The following is a 25,598-nucleotide window of genomic DNA, read 5'->3' as shown; positions in this document are numbered from 1 at the left end:
ATCAGCGTATTATTTTTAATTATTACACGGCTTGTTGGAATGCTTGATTCTGATTGGCCAGTCGCGACATTTGCAGGTTCGTTATTCCCAGATAATAACCGCTCAAAACTAATAACACACGGTAACCCAGATGCAGCAAATCAGTTTGACGAATTAAATATAAATGGCTTTTAATAACATATATGAGTTTATATTTACAAGTGATTAAACCAAATTGCCGGTCGTGACATCTGAATGTCGTTTCTTACCTTAAAACCAAAATGAACGTTTTTTCCTCGCTGTATTTAGTAAAAATGAGCTAATAAAATATTTCAAAATCACCTTTATGTCCAGTTTATTTCTCATGTGGCAAGTAGCCATGTAATAAGCGGGCTACTGTACAAGCAGCTGGCTGTAATCGCAAAATAAGCCCCTTCAGTGTGATACAAGACACTGATCACACCTGATCACACTGTCGGGGCTTATTTCTGCTATAACAACCGGCCCCCTGTACATTATCCTTACTTGATTATAACTCATAATTAAGTTATTTAGGCCACGGGCATCACTACAGGTCATATATGAGGTTTAATAAGTGACATCATTATGCAAAGCTACATCATAAATGTACTACATGTAGTCACGTGGCTTGTTGAAAAATCCCAATGAAAAATCCCAATTCACTTTAAGTGCTGATGTTCGAATCTTTCATGTTCAAACCAAGAAGAATTGGTGTATTTGTTACTTTTTGATGAGCTTGATCTGTACTGTCTAGTGATAAGTTATATCCAAAAGACAGCAGTGTAAGAGAGAGGGGGTGGTGAAATATAGTACACAGACTGTTTAGAAGAAAAAATCAATACTGAAAACTACAGCGGATAAATGTGAGGAATGACTGCAAGCCTATATTGCCATGATCCACTGCGTATTATTGCAAAGTATCTTATGAATGTTATTAAGAACTGTGTTATTGTAGTTTGTCTATTGTTATTTAACATTGTTGTGATTTCACGAGTTCGCCTGGCAGATAATAAGTACGGAGTCATGCTGACTGGGGAGAGGGCCCCGGGCCAGGTATGTTTAGAGAGATTTAGAGAGAATGAGGGTAAGTTGTCTTGTCTTGTAGGTTTTTTTTCTCCAAGATAAAAGGATGATTAGTGAGACTGGTTATAGGAAATCAGTAGAGTTAGTTATCTGATTTGTGAGATTGGTCATGGAAAGAATTACCTTAGTTAATGAAACATAATTTGTGGAGAAAATATCTGTAGCCTTTTAATAACGTTTAATACAACTACATTTTATTGATGTGAATGATACAAAGGTTCACAATCACAATAATAATTAAAAAGACAGTCAGCAGCTATTTGAACTAATCGTGCTGTGATTGTAGAGCTTAAGTTTGAGGGCATTCTTGCTGAGCAAGATCATTAAACTGTCAGCATGTTTGCAGCTAGCGTAATAACATTTCTCAAGCGACATGATCACTTTTATGATCAAAAGGCTGGAATGTATGTTAATAAGTTTATTAAGTGTATTCAGTCTCAAATTATGGAGCAAATGATGAAGTCAAAATTAAATATGGAGAGGCTTTTGCATAATTCTGGTTTCATATCTTCACATTACCAAACTATCTCAACTTTATTCCCATTGTTCTAAACTCCAACCTCAATACACCCACTTCATTTCACTCCACCCATGTATGCACATGCCCATGATAAAACTAAAATCTGATAACAAATAGCTTAAGGAATTTGCTTCTAAATAGAAGAATGTAAATATGAAACACTGAAGTTATTATTTAATCTCTTCAATTTATTAGAATTAAACTCACTTTTACACACCGTCAGGAGATGCACCATGTTTCCCCTAAAGGGATAGTTCTCCCCAAAATGAAAATTCTGTCATCATTTACTCACCCATACACCGTGTCTACACCGGACACGACATGCATCCAGTGTGGACAAAATTTAAAATGTAATGGGTTCTAATGCGTTTCTAATGTCGCATCCGGTGTAGACACGTGTCAGATTGTACCGAACCTTTATAAATGTCTTTGTTCTGTTGAACATGAGAGAAGATATTTGGGAGAATGTCAGTAACCAAACAGATCTCATCCCCCATTTACTCCCAAAGGATATATTTTCCCTATGGCAATAAATGGGGGATAAGATCTGATTGGTGATTACTGACATTCTTCCAAATATCTTCCTTTTTGTTTAGCATAACAAAGAAATGTATACAGGTTTGGCACAATCTGAGAAGGACTAAATTACAGAATTTAAATTTTGCATGGACTATACCTTTATTCTCGGTAACGGGAGATCCTGTAAAAAAAATGGTGTGACGGGAATACATAACCTTTTTACAAGGTGGCTTATTTGTATGAATTTGTGCGATGTAACTCGTGTAGACAATTTGTTTGCAGAGCATGAAGCATGTTTGTTTACTGACAAACTGTTTGACTCCTGTACAAAATATATTCTGTTTTAATGATCTGTGGTTGTAGAAAACTTCACTGGCTTCATTCACCTGCAGAAATTCCAAGAGTTGACTCTACTTCAATTATTAAGAATGATGGTGAAAGGTAAACAATATCTGTTAAGAGTGCTACAGAATATGTCTATATTGTCCCATAGCCTATTATTAATGTAATCATTAACAGATGTTATCATTGTTCTTATCTTTGAATACAGTATATAAATCTACACCCTAATTCAAATATAATGCTTTGCTGTGATAAAATATGCTGTATTTTTTTTACTATGCCTAGGAAGCAGGAAGACAGGAAATAAATAATGCCTCCTGCGCCTATGCCTGCAGGGCACGCAAGACGTTCATGACTGTTTCGACCCCTCAAACAGAACAACTGACTGGCCTCCAGTTGCATCTTCATTATTACTCTGTGTTGAAGATGCACACTTCATAAAATATCATGCATATGCAAGATATAACTTGTCCCAAATGTCTATTAAAAGCCAAATCCACAGCAGAGGAGCTTGTACCGCCCAAGGGATGTGATGAGGTTTGATTTGAATAGATGACAAAAACAGCAAAAGGAAAAAGGGTTGAAATAGTCACTTGTGACACATATTGTGGCCAGGCCACCCCAGCACGTGGATTTAAATAACATTTAAATTAATGAAAACGTATTCATGTGGGTCAGGGCCTGAGTCTATTCCGCTAACACTGAATTGCCTCTTATGTGTTTGTAACAGGTTTGTCTTGGCACGACATCATGTGATGCTGCGTCCTTCAGTAAAATGTGTAAATGTTAGGATGCATGTGCATCAGATGGTTCACGGTCACTTTGGTTGTCAAGAGTTTTATAGGCATTGCATTGCAATACTACTGTAAGTGAACATGTGTACTCATCATTTTAATGATTTTGTACTTTTAATCTCTGATGTACTACAGAAACAGTTTTGCCGGATTTGGCAGTGTTTATACAATTGTGTTGTATTTACTACATAAGCAAATTTAGTCTAATATACTGTATGCACAAATATTACTGTTATATTGTTCAAAAGTGAATATCAACTTATCTTTTCAGTATTTTGATTGTTTTATCTTATTTTATTACATTTTTTTGCAAATAAATGCGAACAAAAACCTTATTTTTCATTACAATTTAGAAAAAACGTTGTCAATAGTTCACAGAATTTAACAAAAATGATTATTTTACCTAAACGCATATACAGGCCTCAATTGCGAAACCTGAAAATGGTCTCTTATATTTTCTCCCTCTGCTATAGGTGTAGTTTCTGTTGTTTTTTTAAGTTTAATGATGTCACCTTCATTCATTTAAAACATTTGAGTGATGTGCCATAAAAATACACCAAATATATCTAAATTATATCTATATGATATATCACCTCATAGCTTCTTTTAAGCCCGGCTGTAGTTTAACTCGTTTTAAAGACTTCAGACAACAAAGAAATACAGCAATGAATATATTAGGGTAAACGGTGACAGCAAATGCATATGGAGAGAAGAGAGAGGTGATGTTTTAAACAGTGCAGGTCGACTGCCAAAATGAGCTTCACCAATATTGACATGAGAAAACATGAGCACAACTCGAGTGTGTTTGTGTAAATGTTCAACTAAGTTAACAAATACTCACACATTTCAGGTGAATCATCTGTCAGTTTGCAGCGACTGTTTAACAGCGAAACTCTTATTAATATCAGATATTAACGTAAAGACTATGCTTTATAATAAGCAGGCAGATGTGTGAGCAAATTAGGAAGCGCAATTGACCGGTAAATTAAATGTCCGTCAGACTTGGTGTTACGCGCGCGCGCGCTCTCTCTCTCTCTTCACGCGCTGGAGCTCGAGGGTTCTTAGACAAACTGTGGAAATCTGTATTTGTTCAATGGTTTAGTGCTGTGTGAGGAAATGTGTTTAAGTGGATATAAGCCAATGAATCTTACCATCTTAACTTTCATTAGATATGTTGAACAAATTTAAAATAAGGGCAGTTAATGTGACGGAAGTGAGTGAAAGTGATAGCTGACACAAATTGAACTTAAAAATTCAGGAAAAATTCCCAAATGTTTTATTATAGATTTCCCTGGTTGTTTATTTGCATAATTTTGCTATCACCAACTACTATTGATAAGAAGGAGGTTAGGCAATCAGAACAGCTTGTTTTTAAGAGTTGCATTTCGCAAGAGCAACCTTCATTTACTGACTTTAATTCATGCATCTCTTAATTTTTCACATTTCACCACCAAATGCAAACAGTCTTGTCTATTATATCCGTGTGGCTTTTAATATCTGCGAACGGATTCTTCAAACAAACGTCGCTTTTTGTGAATAACCATGAGAACACAAAACAACTATACAGAACAAAACTTCTGCTTTGATCGCACAGAGAGAAATTAAAGTCAAGTGAAATACTACAGTACCTCGAAGCCCGTTTGTTTCCTCGAAAGTCCCGACCATGAGATCCACAGTCGTGCATCTTCAGAAGACCGGGTCAGGATTTAACACATAATCCACTCCTGAATGGAGCCTGGCGAGCTGAATCTTCATAAATCTTCTCGTTATATATTCGCTTCAGTCGATGATGGTGACACACGTTCACTGAATGTAGACTGAATGAAGTCCACTCAAAAGTGAAGCTGGGAAGAGTCTATCTACATCATCCTGACGTCAACACTCAGAACAGTCTGAACAGGCTGTGCATTTTAAGATCGAATTAAATGATACATTTCAGACAATATAACAGTATAATGTTAGAATTAAAAGTAGCATAACTTTTGGAAATATGATATTAAGTATGAAAAAAACAAAAAACTCCAGTTATTTTACATACGTATTTATTATAGCTTGTTTATATATTTACAATGTTTTTATTACATATTATTTTTCCCAGCAATAAAAATGTATTCATCACACAGGTATTTTTTTCCACAGCAATAAAAGTTTATTTAACAAACATTGAGCTTTTGTGACAAGTTTCCCCAATACCAGTGCATGTTCATGCTATGCAGGCTATATATGGGGTCATTCGTTACAAGAGGTGGGGTATACCTACAAGTTGCGTTCGGTTTCGGCAGTCAAATTCAAAACAATTATTAATATCAAAAATGTAAAAAGGAAAAAACTGTGATTTCAGTCTGGAACAAAGAGTTTACAACATTAATTGAAACCTGAATGTTTGACATGCAAAACCACGTAAAGTGTTAACTTCCCCAGCCAACCTGCACACTTCTTAAACATCGAATACTTTAATAAAACTGCTAAATATCTATTCAAAGCCAGGATAAAGCATACATTGCTTAAAAAACTGAAGCCAGGACATTATCAGTTAATTATAAGGACATTTCTGTTATCCCAAAATGTATTACAATGCAAAATGCTGATTTTTTAACTAAGTTTATGGAAGCACAAGAAAACTATCCATTCTGGGACCATAAGAGTCACTTAACATAATATACAGTGTCCTGGCTGAGGCGTAATTCCATAACCTTTTTTCATCAACATGCTCAATGGGATAGTCATCGTGCCACAAACACACTGTGAACGGGTCCCATTACAGTCTTAGGTCTGTGGGAATCTGATTTATTTTGTGTGTGAACTGTCACTGGGAGGTCCACTATTTCTCGCAATGCCACACACTATGCAATGGCAGCATTCACTTAATCCCAATGAAACCATAAAGACTGGTGTTTGTTAAGAAAGCATCGCTTCGTATTAAACAGCTACCCTTAAACATTACTTATCTTGGACTAAAAGACGTTAACCAATCAGACTTAAAAATGGATGATTATGACTCGTAAAAAAAATGTACTTAATCCAGTGAAAAACAGCTATAACTCTACCCTATCACCAGAACACCCTGCCAGCTGCCAAACATTGTCCTAACATCTAAAGCGCCCTAGAAATGGCCTAGCAACCACACAGCCGTACCCTAGCAACACATTAGTACACTCCAGTTGTGCTCTATGACCAACATCCAGAACACCTTACCAACAAAAAAAAGAGTCTGCAACGTATTGTGAAAAATGCTACTAAAGTTTTCACAGCTTCTTAAAGTGAAGAGACAAAATGACAGGCTGAAGAGGTTATAAGAATAATCATCTGTGTGCATCATACAAAGGTCCACTGGATCACTCCTGCAGTGCCTCCTTTAACCCCATTTAAACTTTAACTCCATAACGCTCCCGTGACTGCACTCAACCCTTACACTGTATTCAGTAGATGCCTTTAAGCTATTCATGTGTTCAATCGTGATTTCCTACTCGCTGTGACACTGCTGTTATAATGACGGCGGGGGAGGCGTCAAGCCCACGGGTGCATCTGCTCGTGAGGGCCGGTGAAATGCCAAGAATTAATAAATACAGGGTTACTGACCCCCTGCTGACCCCCTGATGAGGGACTGTCTTACCTCTGAGCTATTTATAATTGCCACACGTGTTAATTTGAGAAGAGATGCCCTCAAATTAAGTGCTTGAATTAAAATCAAACAATTAGGGCGAAATGGGGATTTACACGTGCAAACGTTACAATGAGGGGTTCTGGGTAGCACCTATGCTGTGATACTCTGATTTGTCTAGCGAAAATATTTCTGATATTTTCATTCTACACAACCTGATATTAGCTCTATATAAACCTTTACCATGTTGTGACATCACAACCGCTCAGCCTGACATGCCCCCACCACATTTTAAAGGGGTCATATGACAGAGCTAAAATGAATATTATTGTTTGTTTTAGATGTAATATGTGTATACATGATGTAGGATTCAAAAAGGTTGTATTTTCCACAAACCGTGTCTCCTCTTTGCCCCGCTTCTCTGAAAGCCGTGGATTTTTTACAAAGCTCATGGCTCTGAAAAGCGTGGTGTGCTATGATTGGCCAGTTAACCAGTCTGTAGTGATTGGTTGAAAACTGCAAGCGTGTTACAGAAATGTAACGCCTCTTACCATATTGGGAACATCAGGTTCCAAAGCAATTGTACTGACAGGTAGCCCACCTTACTTGCGTATACATTTGGGCGGTCTTAGTCAAATCATATCACGAACTGACGTAGATTTGTGGGGGTGTGGTTACACAAGGCGCTTCAGGCAGGTCTGGGTGAACATTCGCTTGTAGATAAAATGCATATTTTTTTCTGACACATCATTTTTTTTTATTTTACATATCTAATACATAAATGGGCATCTCATAACACACCAAAGACCGAAAAACTTGTATTCGCGCCATATGAACCCTTTAAACAAAGTGAAGGATTAAGAAACACTTGATGTTCGGCAAAACTTCAAAAGGCCTATTTTCACCCCAACACATGCCCCCGTTTGCTATGAACTTTGGCTCACAGCAAAGTTCAATGTCCCGCCCGCAGATAAGCCACGGTGAGTCAAACCGCTCTCTGTGAACAACACATTCACTTTGTTTATTCACACTGACAAGACTGTACACCGAGAATAGTCCTACAGTGCTGCATTATCTTCTCGGTTATGTAAACATCATATGTATAATGTGCACTTTTGGCAAGACTTTTGGAAAATGTTGGAACTCTGGCAGAATGGCCAATTTGGTCAAGCGAGCAGAATTATCGACCCATTCATCGGCCTGGCCGAAATCAGTCTGTCACCACTCACAATGTCGACAACATGACAACACATCTCTGTCTCTTCCAATACTTTGGATAAACTTTGAACAGTTGCCAGCGTAAGCAGTAGTTGCAGGAGCTGGGGCGAGAGAGTTTTCCCCAAGATATTTTTGCGAAAGGTCCAGCTGTCTAGACTCCCATGAACAGACCAAGATTTTTTATCTCAAAGTCCAGGACGGGGGTAATGTGCTGTGAATATTCATCATCTGGTTTGAGCCAATAAGACTATTATGTTCATTTCTGAATGAAGAGCTTGTTTAATAAATCAAATTGGTTTTTCCAAAGTAGATGCAAGAACAGTGTAGCAAATTGCTTTGTGATTTTGTTTGAACCCATTATCTCAAAATAAACTGATCAATTTAAGGTGTCCTTTAAAAGAAGCCTCACACGAAAAGTGTGTTAAAATAGCAGACAATCTAAAACATATCAATCAATCTGAGAGACATTGGGAGTGAGGCGATTACATCAATTGCAGCTCAGATTTATTGCAAATATATGTAGCACAAATGGCACATGTTTCGTCATCAGGAATAAAAAAAACTTTCTTATGATTGTCTCCGGAAACAAATTAATATTGACAACATGTTATTCTGCATTAACAGTGTCTGCATTATAGAGTAGCAGCGTGTGTAGAAGATGAACCCATTTTAATGAGTTTAAAATTAGGTTTGCAATCAGCGCTGGCATTCATACAATTAAATTGCATTTTCCCCATATACAAACTTTCTGCAATCTCATTCATATGCAAATTGTACCGTCTACTCACAACATACAATATACCAACTACTACTCTTGATAATTAATGAGTAGTATAACTACTGTAGATATGAAAGGGGAACATCTCAATATTTATTTAGAGTTGTGGTCGACCAATATGTTTAGCATTGTTACCGTAATTATTAAGCAATCAGGTTTCATTGTCAACCACAGATGTTAATTATGGGGTCACTTTCTTGACCATTAGGATGAACAGACTTATCAGAATTATACATGAAATTGGTTGCATGGTCCTTAAACGTGACTTTTATCATTTTTTCCTTTTTTCAAAGTGTCAGTGCTCAGATCATCCACAGATGGTCAAATACACAAATCTGAGATTTCTGGATAAACACGTTCCTCCTGACTATGTGTGAAACCCATTGACTTTTGACATATTTTTTAAAAAGCAGCTTTGGAGGATGAACAGAGTTCCCTTGAGAATTTCACCTCCTGTAGTGAGAAAGATATGATAAAATGTCCTTTTGTATAACTGCAGCTCAGCAATACACTGACAGAGGGCGCTACTATTCAACATCAGTACGAATATTTTCAGGTTACACACATGCTTTGTTTGAAAAAGCAAATTATACACTATATTTTAACCTCTTTAATCAGAAACTGTAGATATCTTGTGAAATGATCTTGGTTTAAAGAGTTTATAAAATATTGTATAAATATAATAACACTAATGTATATATTTGCATTATAGACTTTATGAAGGAGTCTGTGTGTGGCTGGTTAGCATGGTCCAATCATTCCCAATTATTTTCAACTAAAAGCTTCTAAACAGTCAAATCTTTCCAAATCAGTTACCATTCATGAATAACCGAATGTACAAAATAAAACATTCAGACTGTTTCAGCCGTGACAACATAATCAAACTTTACTTCCAGTAGATCTCAACAAAGAATCAATAATTTATAACCTATTGTAGTATAATTAATAACAATAAAGTGTTCATATAAATGAGAATTCATTTAAAAAAAAGAAAAATAAATTGTTATATTAACCAAACTCATACCGGAAGTTAACTTCAGGCCAAAGCCGTATGTACATCATGCTCAGGTAAAACAACTTTCATTAGGCTTTTATAACCCTACAATGTAACATATCTGAAGAAAACATGTAGTTTCCCAACCCAACAGTTTCAGTGATGTTTTTAAATAAGGATTTATTTTATGTAAGCGTTCCCAAAAATGTCATTTTTGAAATATGACTGGAAACAGTTCCTTTGCCAACTTTTTTATTGACTATATTTAGTTTTTAATACCAGAGCATCCCGACATTTGTCAATGTTAACTGAACGAAAAAACAATATGTGTCTTGATAAAAGGAAAATGGACTGATAGTTTGTCAATGGTCCAAATATTTAAAGCTTAGCACAGCTCCAGGAAATATCTAACTAGGAATTTTATAACAAAAGTACAGCAATCCTTTAGACAAGAAATTTTAAATAATATACTTCAGTTCTTTTATCCAAGCCAACAGCAGAAGACATTAAAATAAGTTTTTTAACATACTGCTATTAAATATTGTTTTGTTTGTGTTGATGAAAAATGTTCTTGATCATTTGTCATTAAATTATATTTTATACAGCATATGACTCAGATTCCCTGTTGTTTTGAAGATGAACTTCTGTAATAATCATGTTTTTTATGACCTCCGGCTTCTTTCACCCTACAGAACAATTTAGTCGTTTACAATCTTGGGGACATCATGTGACTTTGTAAAAATGTGGCTGTACATCAGAATGTTATAGAAAAAGAATAAAAACCATATATAAAGTTTACCATGTATAAGTTACCTCTGATGACTGACAACAGATTGAGGTTGACACAAAAATTCTTTAAATCCATAATTAATGAATTCATTAAATGACTGGTGACCATGTATCAAACGGTTTTCAAACACGACATCAAGGCTAAACAACATTGTTGGATTTTCTTAAAGGCTTCGGGCTTCTTACTGTATGATTATTATGTTTCCACAGCACTTTCATTCTATTCATCTTCTTGTTAGCTTCTGTCTACACTGCAAGCTTAAATGAATCCTTTCTTCAAGTCTTAAGGGAACAATTAGTTCAAACTTGTGGCCCACAGCTTCACTGTTTTGATATTCATGCAGCAGACCCCCTTGTGGTCTATACTATTAGTCACAACAAGGAAGCGTAAAAAACTACTTTTTGAAGAATGTTCCATTTAATAGATCAATGGTTTTTTGGCACATCTTACATGTGAGGCGGGCAGGGGGACACTTAGATGAAACGACTGGGTGATTTATGAGGACACAGAAATTCTTCACTGTTTATCTGCATTATAAAAGTAGACAAACTATCCCCAGAAATATTTGCATTCAGAGATGAATTTTATCAATTTTATTGAATCGTGATGAAGATCAGGGCTGAGCAAAATTGAGATTCATGAGTTGGAATAAGAAATGGTGTTCAAATGACATGACAAAAATGTTAATTAAATGAAAAAAGATTAAATGTACAAAATTGATATCTAAGGTTGAATAATTTGAGTATTATTTCAGATATTTGTGTGCGATGCAAAAATAGTGTTGTTAGCATCATTTTAAGAGCATACTTTTTGTTTTTTGTTTGGTATATGTTTGGTTTTATGCAGTCAGGATGCTATGCTAGAAGGCTACTGCTTATCCTTCTGTCACATCTGTGTAAATGTAGGCCATCTATTATCATGTTTAGTCAATGCATTACAATACATTTAGTCATTTAGCAGACGCTTTATCCAAAACGACTTTCAGAGGAGGTAAACAATGGAAGCAATAGGAACAACATAAGGACAACAAAAAGCATAAGTGCAATAAAAAACTGGTCTCACCACAGTATGTAGAGCAATGCTGCTGAATAAATGCTTAATATAACATTACATTTCCGATTATACATACTGTAAGTAAATGAAGCTTTGTGGACAAAATGTGGACATGGTGGATATTATGTAGGCTACATTAACGACCTTTATCCCTTCACAAAAGAAACATAATAAAACGTTCATACATAATACACGTTCACTGAATTGCACAGATATCTCCAACAAATTGTTGAATTACAAATATAGAGGGTTTCATCTTAACAACATAAACAGACATGCGCACATTTGTGACCAAACTGAACTTCCGGTAGCCTACACATTCGCAAACGATTATTTCTGATAACAATCAAAAGAAACGGAGAAGAAGCGTTACTTGGCTAAACTTTATGAATGTAGACTGCGATACCAAGCTCAACCGCTAGATAACAATGGACCATACGGTTTGTTTAAATGCGACCGAACTACGGGACCCATTCAACAAATAGTTTATTTAATGAAATGAACATACAACAAAATTCAACAAATCTTTTGTTGAATACAATTATTGTGCAGTGAAATAATAATACAAATATTAAAATTAATAAAAAAAATAGTTCTAGAAGTTAACTTGGGATCAGGCGCACACGCATCCGATCTATGCACAGTAGCCTATATATCCAAATAAATAAACAATCATTTTATTTTCATGTTCATGCATCAGATTTTGGTTTGTTCTTTTGCACGAATGTTTGTCAGACAAACAACACAATATAATCTGAACCCACACTAGAAATAGCTAAAAATATATGCATACAAAACATCAGATGTGGTCCATGCATAACATAAGTTATGTAACGGCGTAAAACCACTAGAGTACTTATAAATGATTCAATGATGTTATTCACACTTCTATGCTTCTAAGCTTCTGAACTCAATGCTGTGAAACAACAACAGGACACAATATAGTGTGTCACTCACATCCCATTCATTTCAGTGCGCTGTTACACTTAGCAAGAGACTCACAGTGAGACCCATATTGTGATGTATGTGTTTCCTAACACACTTTTTGTTTCCTCCCATTGTCACAATCTAAATAAATATATGATTGTTTAATGAAGAGCAGAGGTCAAAGGTCAACTAGCGTTACAGTAAAACATTACGTAGGCTGTTTGAATTACTTATCATTTATAATGACGTAGACACATAATAAAGTACTATATTTAGAATTTCTTCGGTAAATTAAGCAGTCATGGTGTTTTAAATGAACATTCCCACAAACGCAATGCTGGCTATGTTTTCTTATTTATGGTTTCACTTTAAAGAGCCTAATGGTTGATGCTGACTTAATTTTGCTGGTAAACAACATGACTATAGTGGTCCACCAGCCAGGGGCGCCGCCAGGAATTTTGGGCCCCATGACAAAAAATCAAATTGGGCCCCCTCTATGCAGCTGTTGTCACCACATCTCTAGGACCTAACTGTCCCATCAAAAGCATTACATAACTCTAAATAAAGGCTTGCAACTGTCTTGCTTCTTGTAGTTCAATACTAGTACTAGCACAATATTTACTGCTGGTGATTTGTACATGCATGCAAGTCTATTATGAAGTTCACTATTTGGTGCAAGATTAAAAGCAACCATAAAAAAGGTGCTGAAGTCCATCTTTTACAGTCTCAATGTATTTTTATTGTAAAATTTGACAAAATGGAGAATTCTCTTGACAAAATTATTATTAATTATTATTGAAGAAACAATTTAAAAAATACATGTCGGCCGCAGGCGTAAATGCCTCGGTGGACACAGCCCCTAAACCACCAAATTAACATAAGCATTTTTAATTGGTCAGCAACCAAAAGGCATGTATTGCTCTGATATTCATACTGAGATTTCCTACATCTCCATTTAATCTCATAAGGCATTTGAGATATTAAACAGGCATGTTTCAGTAATTTTTCAGTCTCGTCTGTAAACCTTCCTTCCTTTCTCTTATCATGTAAGTAATTTAGTAATAATACCAATGGCATCTGTGTCTTTGGCTCTTGTGACTGAACCCTGGCAACACCATAGACCCACATAAAACCGTTCCAGTCAAAGGAGCGGACAGAGGCCAAGATATTCTGCACATATTCTGTTTAGGTTAAAGCGATTGGATTGCTCTTAGATCGGCCCATTTAGTCTGAGAAACAACATACAGTTTGGTCCATGTCTAAGAATACACTGAGTGACTAATTTGCTGTGTTTCTTATTCCTAGGGGTATGCACAAAGCATTTCTTTTTGAAGTCGCATCACATTGTTTCATAAGAGAAATGTTGAGCAGTTATTGAAAAACTGATGGAAACTTTAAGGATGATTAAACAACAAGAGTCTCCACAGCATCAGCTCAATGTTGACGGGGTAGTTCACCTTAAAAATAGGAAAATTCTTTCATCATTTATTCACCCTTATGTCATCTCATATCTGTATTTTTCTAATGCAGAACACAAAAGAAGATATTTTGAAGAATGTCGCTAACCAAACAACAGCTTTACCAATTGACTTGTGCTGTTTTTTGTCCGTACAATAGAAGTCAATGGGTACCGCCGATGTTTGGTTACTAAGCTTCTTTCACATATCTTCTTTTGTGTTCTTTAGAAATAAGTCATACAGGTTTGAAATGACGAGAGAGGGTGAGTAAATGATGACAAATTGTTCAATCTTGAACCATCCCTTTGAAACAAACTTCTCTATTGCCATGTAACTGTCGTTTCAATGATGTTTTGTATGTGTTTTCCATCTGGGGTGGAGGCTTCTGATTGGATAACGGTTGATAGGAAATGGCCTATCATTGGTGGAGAAAACTTGATATAGTTCTTCAAAGCGTGCAGCTATTGAGAAGATTTGTGGTATTAAGTGATGTGGATTATGATTTCACTGGTAGATGGTAAAACAGGCCTTTTGAGTTAAGTTTTTGGATAGTACCCAGATCAGCACCGTATTTGTGTGGTTTAGGAATAAATCAAGCAAATTTCTCTGTCCATTCATATCAAATGTCAACCTGTTTCATAACTCCTTTATGACTCTGATCAAAGGGTGTGAACGGGTAAATCAGATCACCAGGGGTCTTATGTACAAAGATTTGCGTTTAATTCATACTAAAACATTGCGTATGGACAAAGCGGTATATGCAAATTCTCACGTTAATTTCACTGTACATCCGACAATGAGCGTGAAAGCTGACGTACGTAACTTTTCTGTGCGTACGCAGCGTTGATACATGAGGCCCCAGGTCTCAGTTTCATACAATTAGAATCAGTGATGATAGATCTGTGCATTGTGTCAGGTGATGCTAAAAAAATGGCCTCAAATGAAATTGCAATGCATTAAAATGTCTGAGAAATAACTAGTAAAAGTGGCAGTCAGCAGGACCATTCAGAAAACATCAGCTGCACATTTGATCAATCTGTTCAAGCTATACACTGTAAAAAACTGTTTTGTTGTCTCATCTTAAAAAAGTGAGTCTTTGTGCTGCCTTAAAAGTTTAAGTTCAGTAAACTTGAAGTGTTAAGTTGTCTGAACTAAGAATAAAGTTGAATGGACTTTATAACACAAGTGAAATGAACACTATCGAAGTTAAGTCAATTTAAAATGTTAAGTTGTCCTAACTGAGACAAAGGTTGACTGAACTCTATAATACAAGTGAATCTAACATAATTTAAGTTTAGCATTTTACATTTTAAATGCAGTGTTTTAAAGGAAAAAGGAAAAAACTGAGAAAATCCATATTGTGCATATTATCCTTTGGAATCAAGGCGCTCTGAAATATCTTATAAATCTTATAAATTACAAATATTTACTCAACAGTCATAAGCAAAATGAAGGAATCTGGGATTCTCAGAATTCTCAGAATCAAAGCAGTTAAAAATGCTAGTCAACATGAAAAATGACTCTTTTACATTCTTAATCCCATGTTCATGCTCTTACAGTGCATGACTGATTTTGTCATTCAGATAAAAACTCTTAAAAAAGATGTTTGTTTATGTTATGCTGTTTAATACATTGTGTTGTTTAAAATGAAAGGGCAAGACAAGTTGTGTTAAAAGTAACACAAAACTTGTTGTACCAGGAATAACACAAAGGTGTGTTCAGTTGTATGTGTTGTCCTTAACCAAACACAAAATGTGTCGTTTTAACACAACTCTTTTTAAAGTGAACCCTTAAAACTCAGCGATAGTTCATCAAACCTGCCGCCATTTATTTGTATCTGGTTTATATTCTCAACACAAATGCTTAGCTTTCATTTAACAATCCCATGTTTTTAAACCTAATTACACAATAGGTTTTTTATACATTTAACACAATCTAACAGTTGTATCGATCTCCATTAAATAGAACAAAACCAGTTGGTCACTAAAGAAATTGTCCATTAGGCATCTATGTGTTGTTTTTTTACTCAGTGACTGTCAAAGTGTGGGACTTTCAGAGCTTTTTGAAAGTGTTCAAATACTTTTTGGGACCCCTGAATCTGTATCTCATGCTTTTGCCTGCCTCATTACCTCCATCACGTAATATTCCTGTCTGTCTCTGTTATTTCACCGTATACACTCGCCGCTTCAGAATTACACACCCATAAGGAGTTAACAGGGCTCTCATCTCTTTTGTAACGGTTCCAAGCCTTTTCCTACAAAAAAGCCTGTAATGCCGCATGAGTTTAGACCTAATTTGGTAAATGCATGTTGTTGCGTTTTCTCTGTTTTGCGGCCTGTCCATTTCCATCTCCCTACAGATTACTTCTGATGCATCTCCATTTTTAGAGCTTATGCTTTCATTTCCATCTTGCTCCATTTTAAACCTAATGCAATCACACATTAATGTTCAGTCACTAAGTTAATAGTTATTTATTTATACAAAAACACTTTTCTTTTCTGTTCATTTGTTATTGGTTATAATGTGGCATGGATAATGAAATGCAGATTTAGTCCGAATATTATTAAGTTTAAATGATATTTATGTAAGTATTTTTCAAGACAAAGCCAGCTTCGGTTATTCTTCCTCCTCCTGCTTATTATATTTTTATTGTGAATGTGTCTGCAATCTTGATCTTTGTGGAGTTTTATTTCAATATAGAATAAGTTGAAATTTTGGGGGGGTTTTCTCGTGCCACTCTCATTGAATAACTTGAACAAGGTAGAAGGTGGGCATATGTGTGAGCGCGCGTGTGTAAATGTATTTCTAAGTCTTCTGCTTTGACATCCCTTGGGCTGCAGGAGGACAGTTTTCTCAGAGCCATGGAAAAAATACATGCCTGAAGGAATGGATGGTCTGTCTCTATTACTTAATGCTCTTAAAACCTCTGGGGATCCTTCAGTTGACCCTTAAGCCAGTGCTAACAGGTCTTATCCAGAGTGGAACGTAAACCCTGACGGATGATTTTCCCATGTGGATAAAATTATGTTGCTTATAATAATTTTTTTTGGTGATAAAGATTAAAAGCCATCACATGCTGCTGAAAGATCATGGTAGGGAAACAAAACCAGTACATTTGCAGCAGTTTTCCCACTTCATTACTTTAATGTCGCATATACGCATCCGCAATATCTGTGTTACCTAAGAACTAGCAAATTTATTTATTTTCTCTGTTTTCTGGTTTCATTTGGCTGGTGTTTTTTACACCACCGGTTCATTCTGGGACCTAGTTTGTCAAAGAAATCCTTCACTGTGAAAGAAAACGTAATTTAACAGAATTTAACAGAATTTTTTTGATTTTCCACATGTCATGTAAAAAAGTGATTTTACAGAATTTGACCTTTTTCTGATATTTTTCATGCATTTGTGAAAATACAGTCAAAAAACATAAAATTAAAGAAAAAGACTGAAACTTTTCAAGAAAATGCGGAAACATAAATTTATTACTTGTGCCCCAGCTGCGGGAAAATTGATTTTTTACAGTATTGTTTTATTTTCATCTTCGAACCCTTAACGTAACAACAATAAACTAGGGATTTAATGGTTGATATCTGTTTTCTGATATTGTCTGATAAATAACTTTGAAAAGTTTTGAAAAGCCCGCACCCATCAGAAACATAAATTAGATGTACATTTGATACATTTCTTCTATACGGGAGTGTTTTAGAGGAAAAAATGGCAAAAAATTTAGAACATCCAGATTCTGCATAATATCTTCATAAGTCAATGCTCTCTGAAAAATCTTATAAGTTACAAATATTTCCACAACACTCATAAGCAAAATAAAGGAATCTGGGGAAATGAAACTGAACCAGATTCTCAGAATCAAAGATCAAAACAATTTGTTAAAATTGCTTTTCAGATGGACAGCCGGTCATTCATAATATGTCCGACGTTATCAATTGAACACCTCTGTTACATAAATATAAATGATGACTGTGCAATCCAGACAGCTGTTGAATGCAATGAATTATAACAAAAATCAAGCGTACAGCTGATCCACATCTACCTATAGAAATATGACGCTGTAACTCCATTTTTAATTTATTCAGCTACAGTCTCAGTAGCTTATTGTGTTGCTCACAAGCAAATGACCCTCCTCCATCCCCAACTCCACTTCAATTTTACAATCAGGACATCACTTGACCTGATATTCCTCTTTAAAATTCTTATATACATTTTAACTATCTGTTACACCTAAATGTCATTAAGAACTCATGACATCTGTTTGTTCTACTGACATTCATGTCCAGTGCGTCTTGAAGCAAAACCAGTCGAGAGCCACTGAAAGGGGTCAATTCTAGTGTCATGATTCTGCATTTCCTAGTCATGTTTTTCTCAGTCGGGTGGCAGAATCATGACAGACCCACGTGTTTTGTGTGAGAAAGACATGGCATTGTTTGTATTGGCATGTCATGCGTTTTCTCATATCGTCAGTGTCCCCGTCCTCTCGTTCCCTCATTATTGATAATTGATTAGTTCACGTCCTTCACCTGTTCCCTCTTGATTTTGCTCCCTATTTAATGCCCTTGTGTCTGTTGTCCTGTGCTCGTTCGTTTCGAGTGTTTACAGGTTCGCATTGCATATTGTTTGCCTTAGCTTGCCTTGCCTTGCCTTGCCTTGCAAGACGTTGTGTCACTATTTGTATTTAGTTTATTTTTTGCCCCCCTCGTGGGAAGTGTTTTGTGTTCTTTTTTTGTTTCCGTGTTCCTAGTTTGTGTTGTTGACATCCCCATTGTGGGTCTTTAGTTTGTTATTATTAGTCTCGTTTTCGTTAAAACCCCTTCACTTGTGTCTGCCCTGACATTTTTATGACATCTAGACTGCAAACTTTTTTATAAAAAACAAATCTTTTTTGTCCCTGCTCCTGTAACAGACCCATCTGCTCATATATTCTCTTTCCTCAGACCTTTGAGGTACGTGACAGGGAAGTGACCTCCGTCTATTAACACTCTCAACGGCTGTGTGATGTTTGTATTCACACACATTAGGAGGCAGTTTCATTCAAATGCTTTGTTTACTCCTTGTGCTTAGGGGCCAATTCGTGGTGCCATCTGTCAGGGGAAAATTAATATGCCGTATGAGAAGGAGAACATCGCATTCATGTGTGAACACACAGGTCGGTTGATGATGATAATCGCGTGGTCCCGGGCATCTATCGTCGCGCCAAAAGGCTGCTAGTGGCCACATCTGATTAGATGGGAACAGATCAGTTCTGACGTCTGAAATCCTGTTATTACCATCACGATATGTTCTCTCGCGTTAGAAGGCGGATGGCGACAGTTACACCTAAATTGCTTTGCACGTACTCTGGCCTCCACAAATATGGGCTATCATGTCTATAGTCTGCATTAGTCATTACCGGATGTCTGTGTTTCGGTAGCACCACGGGGGCTGTTTACCTCCCAGTGATTTAAACAACAGGTCAGGAGGCCATTTCCCTCTCCTAAGCGAAACGGGTACGAGCACACGATCAGTTCCTATTTCAATTACGCTGTTAATTTGCTGGCTCCACTCGAGATTAGCTCGGAATCAACCAGAGGCGTGTAATCCATTCACATTTTTTGATTTACTTTTATTAAATTGACACGTTTCGCTAGAGGTTTCCATCTGTCAGTCCATATTGAAACAAAACTGCTACATGACATGATCGCAACCAATCATAATATATTGTATATACACATGGAGACAAACTTTGGACCATTTCGCTGATGAGATTTCGCTGTGAGTGGGGATGCAGATGTAGAAACTGAAACAAAATGACATGTGATGCAAAGCTATTTGGACATGACAGGTTTTATTGTTTGGCGCAAAATGATATTTCTCCTGTTTCACACAAATGAACAAATCATACAACACTACATATCTGTTTGGTGACGATACAGCTTGTGATTAACTGCAATGAGTTTTAAAGTCCTAAATGTTTAGGGTAAAAAATAGGGTTTTAAACATGGTCCTATTTCCATCATTAAAGGGGTCATATGATGCGAATATGTGTTTTTCTGTGTCTTTGGTGTGTTATAAGTTGCCCATGCATGTATTAGACATGTAAAATTGCAAAAATGTAAGTGTGGGAACAAAAGATGTATTCTATCTAAATGCAAATGTTCACCCAGACCTGCCTGAAACGCCTTGTGTAACCACACCCCCACAAATCTACATCAGTTTGTGGTATGATTTGACTTAGACCGCCCAAATGTATACGCAAGTAAGGTGGTGTACCTGTCAGTACAATTGCTTGGGAACCTGATGTTCCCAATATGGTAAGAGGTGTTACATTTCCGTCATACGCTTGCAGTATTCCACTATTCACAACGAACTGGGTAACTGGCCAATCATGTATACACATGCATCTTAAACAAAATGATAATATTCGTTTTAACCGTGTCATATGACTCCTTTAAATAGATTTGAAAGCTACTCCTGATAAACATTTACAATATATGTCTATAAGAAAAATTCTCATTGTTTTGACTCATCATCCTCAATGATGATAGATGATAGTTATGCTGAGAATAAACATCAGAATATGAATGATGCTGAGAAATCGTGTGGATGCAAAAAGATTATTGTCACATCCTGTCAACATTTTTCTTTGTTTTATCTTTTTATTACAACGAACATTCATGCAAATGGACATCGGCTTGTACCGGTGTGGCAGTTTGATCAAATTCTCTTTCTCTCTTTCTGCTCATCTCTGCAGTCAAAAATGTATAGCAATGCAGTAACTGGGATATGTGTTTATGCACTTGATTTTCCACAGTTTATCCTTGAGCGGCAGGTTGTCGACTCCTTGTTTTTATTTTTATTTATGTATTCATTCTCTCTGAGCTGTGTTGGAGACACCCCCTGATCCTTGCAATCACTCTCAATTATGTTCCACTCCATGTTAAACAACTTTATCTAGAAGAAAGTGTGGTGTATTCTCAAAGTGCTATTTATATCATTTAATGTGTAAAACGTTTTAAATTGCAAATAATAACTGGAACTGTAGATAAGGTTTACAAAAATCCTGCATGCAGGTACACGAATCAGACGTCCACTTTATGTCATTGATTTATGGATACTTAAAAATGTCACCAAATTACATTTACAAAGTGTATTTCTGTTAAGCAAAGGTTCCAATAACATAAATGGTCATTTGCTTCTTGGATTTCAATGCGTGCATCAGTGCTCACTATATCAGAGCTGTAATTTAATGTATCCTAAAGTTTCCACATTCAGTCCATCAGACAGTAAAGATAAGGCAGGGATGTCTGTCAGAAATGATGCTAATGGAGTGGTTTCAGGTCAGTGTGTACTGAAACACAATGGGGAACATAATACTCCTCCAGCTTTTTAAGATGAAGAGTCAGTGGAGAGCAGTTGGCACTGCCGAAGCAAATCCATTAGTTCACTCTGCTTGTCGCATGGCAATGCAGAGCTTTACAGAGATCGACACCAACGTTCTGCAAAGTTCTACAAATACTTTTTAACAAGCATACCGGCATGTAATTTGGCATTAACCAAGTCTGGCCACACACCAAACTTGGTCAGATATTGATTCTTGAGTTAAACTCTCACCTGCCAAAGGCAAAATTTATAAATGCAAGGTTATGCACACGTTGCCTGATGAAAGATGCCGTGCATTGGATGACACGATGAAATTATTTTTTGTACTTGAGAAGCAGCTGTCCCTCATGTTGGGTAATTGATCCTATAAAATAAATAAGTAATTTGCAGTTGTACGTCTTCATAAGATGAAGTTTTATTATGACGTTGTATGAATATGGTAAATTGCATATGATTAAATGTGAGCCAAATGAAAGGAAACAATCAAATGGTCTGAACAAATAATTTATGTTCCTCATCCTCACTCTTACTGCAAACTGTTTACACTGAAAATTATGTACTTTAGGAATTACAGCTGATTCAAACACGATTCAGTTTAGAGACAGTATTAATTATGATTTTATGCATAGCACATTCAATAAGTACGTTGGCATTCCATTATTAGCATTAGAAGCACAAGTGTAGTTGTTGCATTATCGTTTGACAGACACTTTCATTCAACGTGACTTACAAAAAGTGACTCTGTTTCTAAGGGAGAAGATCTCATGCTGTTATGTGCTAAGTGTACATTACATACATTATCATTCAAAATAGATGAGAACAGAAATAGATGCCTCTAACTCTGAGTTATGGAACTTGCTTTGTGTGTTTATGTGTTTTTTAGGGAAAATGTGCAGGCAAAGATCTTGACCTATGAAGACCTTTCTAAGATAAATGCACTCACAAACCAGAATAAACAAGTAAAAACGAGTAAATTAATTGAAAAAATGAACACAGTGTTTATTATACAAAATAAGCGTTTATGGTAATTTACTGTCAAAGAAAAACAGAAGTGAAACATGCATTACAGTAAATACATCCCTTATAGATCTATAAAAACAAGTCAAGCACAGTGGTTGAAACAAGTATTCCGATAGCTACTAATGGAAAAGGCGGAGAACGTGGGCAAGCGAGAACATGTGATTGAGAGCTCTTGTCAATGTACTGTTGTGACACGAGACGTGTACTAGAGCTGCAAGATATTTTTACTCGCAGGCATGTGGGACGGTGGTCAAGACCTCAACCACTGGCCAAGACGAGATAGCGTTGTCTCTCAGCTGTCTCTTTATATGAACACCTGACCAGCCCCTCAAAACTATTACACACGTATGAGAATTTCTGTCAGAGAGAACACAGTGTCCTTTTTGATTTCAAAATGAAAGCAGATCTTTATATACCCTAATCTTAATAGATGCATTTAATAATTTAAAGGGATACTTCACCCAAAAATGAAAATTCTGTCATCATTGATATAACATTGTTGTTTTGAATATGTATACATTTCTTTGTTCTGATGAACACAGAGAAAGATATTTGGAAGAATGCTCTTCAAAATGTCTTCTTTTGTGTTCAACAGAATGGGAGTCAATGGGGGGGCAAGATCTGTCTGGTTATAATTATTCTTCCAAATATCTTTCTCTGTGTTAATCAGAACAAAGAAATGTATTCAGATTTGGAACAACACGAAGGTGAGTAATGATGACAGATTTTTCATTTTTGGGTGAAGTATCACTTTCAAACCTGCAGATTGACAAACACTTCAAAAGCATGTGACCTTCGGGAATTGCAGGTAGAATGGAGTTTGGTAAACTTCACCATAATGAGAAGTGACATGTCTGATAGGAAGCTCTTGCTTCAGGCAAACTGTAATCCTCTCTCACTTGAACATGGTTGATGATTGTTATTCTAGCTGGCTCTGTGAGAATCATTGTTTGTACGCATCACAAAGAAACAGAGATTTGACTTGACAGCAGCGCTGAGACAATATTTAGTGATGTTTTGCACGGTGTAATGATGCCATGTTATCTGTGAAACATTCAGTATGAAAAAAGTTGGTAAGACTCTGATCATTCCATCCTGTCAATCATTTTCCATGGGTCGCCTATACCAACCAATCTTTTCACCCTCCATCACCCAGACTCCTCCTCTGATCTCAGTTATTTCATTATCAATTCAGTAGCTCAAGGGACTTGCTAGGAGACCGAGCTGAGTCGTGGGACCGAGCTACTCATAAGACAGCAAGACAAATTAGTTTGCCATTATTAATATTATCATCATCCTTGTTAATACCAAATTCATTCACCACCATTTCATTCAAACGGATGGGGAGGTCAACTCAGAAATTACTTTTCTAGTACACCATAACACTGTTGTGCCCTTAATGGAATACGTTTCATGTATGCCCGCTTTTATGATATTTATCAATAATACAAGATACCATACAATACCAAGAAATGCATGTTCATTTATCTATTTAACCTCTTAATTCAACACTGTTAAGAGGATAATATAGTTCTATGATTTTTCCCTAAATTACTGTATGTTGTTATAGTGCAGCATTGCCACCTGTTGGACATTTTATGTATTACATTATTGAATATTAGTAATCAAACCAGTATACATTTCTTTGTTCTGCTGAACGCAAAGAATGATATTTGGAAGAATGTTAGCAACTGACATTTCTTGGATACCATTGACTTGCATAGTGGGGTAAAAAATGTTAATATTACTCAAAAGTGCCCCAGAACTGTTTGCTATTCTATCCATACAATTTTCAGGTACATTAGGGCTGTTTAAAAGCAACATTTGACGAAATAAATAGTGGTATGGTTGGTAAGATGTCTAGCCAGTGTGCAGCCTCTCGTGCTCCTGCAGGCTTTGTACCCAAGTCTTTCCACAATGTGAGCACGGTTACGCTTTCTCTCCAGTATGAATTCTGTGGTGCCGTGTAAAATGGTTAGCTGTTGTGAAGCTTTTTCCACACTCAAACACACATGAGATGTCAAACCTGCGTTTTTTTTTCTCGTGCTCTTTTACAAAGGCAAGACTTGAATAGGTATTTTTACAGAAATAACAGGCATAAGGCTTTCCCCCCAGGCTTCACACCTTCACACCAGTGCGGAAAAAGTATATGCGCTTTCCACCATATTGCTTGTCTAGATGTCATCCAAAGGACATGTGTATGCGCTCAACGTCATATTTTGCATGCGGGGAGGGGAAGCTCATTTTCATTTAAAGAGACACACACAAAAACGATAGCCATGTTCAACATATTGTGATGAAAGATATGTGGCGTATTTTGAGTTGAAACTTTACAGAGACATTCTGGGGATAACACTGACTATTTTTACATTGCAGAAATCCCAGGATTAGCGGCCCTTTAAGGAAATCTTACTAAGCTTTAGGGGTTATCTGCGCTTTTCTGCGTTTTTGATGAGCGTCAAGTGGGCGTGAAAGCACAGATAACACAACTCATATATTTTAAGGCATTCAGACTCGGACCCCATTGTACATGGTCTTTTAGTCTAAATAGGCCAATCAAAGAAACAGAATATCGGCAGAATATCCTGACCACATGTCAGCTCTTTTGACTGGTACAGTTTTATATGTCTGGCAAGAAGTCATCCCTTGGCAGAGCTGTGAAGTGTTGCCAGGGTTCTTCTGTAACACAGTCAGTCACAGGAGCCAAAGACACAGATACCATTGGTATTATCCAACCAAGCATGTTCAAACACTACAGCACTTACATGATAAAAGAAAGGAAGGATGGTTTACAGACAAGACAGAAGTATTTCTTAACCAGATCTGTCTATTTCAAATGCCTTTCTTGAGAAATTCTAAAGATGTCGGAAATTTCACTATGAACATTTATCCTCAATTTGTTAAACCAAACTCTACAAGTGTATGTCTAGTTTTATAGCTATACTCCACTGCATGTCAGCAATTGTCCAATTGTCTTTTATCTGTATATAATATCTATATATTATGTGTATTGGTCATTATAAATGATACATAATTCAAACAGCCCAAATTATGTTTTTCATTTAGGGAGACTGGGGACGGCGGCAACATGGGACACTTGCAACATGGTTTATTCCTCCGGCTCAATCCGC

General features: G+C 36.4%; 1 protein-coding gene across 3 annotated transcripts in view; it reads right to left on the bottom strand.

Annotated features, from left to right (window-relative positions):
* gcgra (glucagon receptor a) overlaps positions 1-5,079 on the bottom strand; it is a 48,215-nt gene extending 43,136 nt beyond the window's left edge. For all 3 annotated transcript variants that reach the window (XM_056753307.1, XM_056753306.1, XM_056753308.1), the window contains exon 1: positions 4,887-5,079. The gene's annotated coding sequence lies outside the window, so the exon portion shown is untranslated. The remainder of the gene's footprint in view (positions 1-4,886) is intronic.
* Positions 5,080-25,598: the final 20,519 nt, after the last annotated feature.

Source organism: Triplophysa dalaica, chromosome 7 (genome assembly GCF_015846415.1).
Source record: "Triplophysa dalaica isolate WHDGS20190420 chromosome 7, ASM1584641v1, whole genome shotgun sequence".
In the NCBI taxonomy this organism is placed as follows: Eukaryota; Metazoa; Chordata; class Actinopteri; order Cypriniformes; family Nemacheilidae; genus Triplophysa; species Triplophysa dalaica.
Note: the sequence above shows the minus strand (reverse complement) of the source record. Positions and strands in the feature narration are given on the sequence as shown.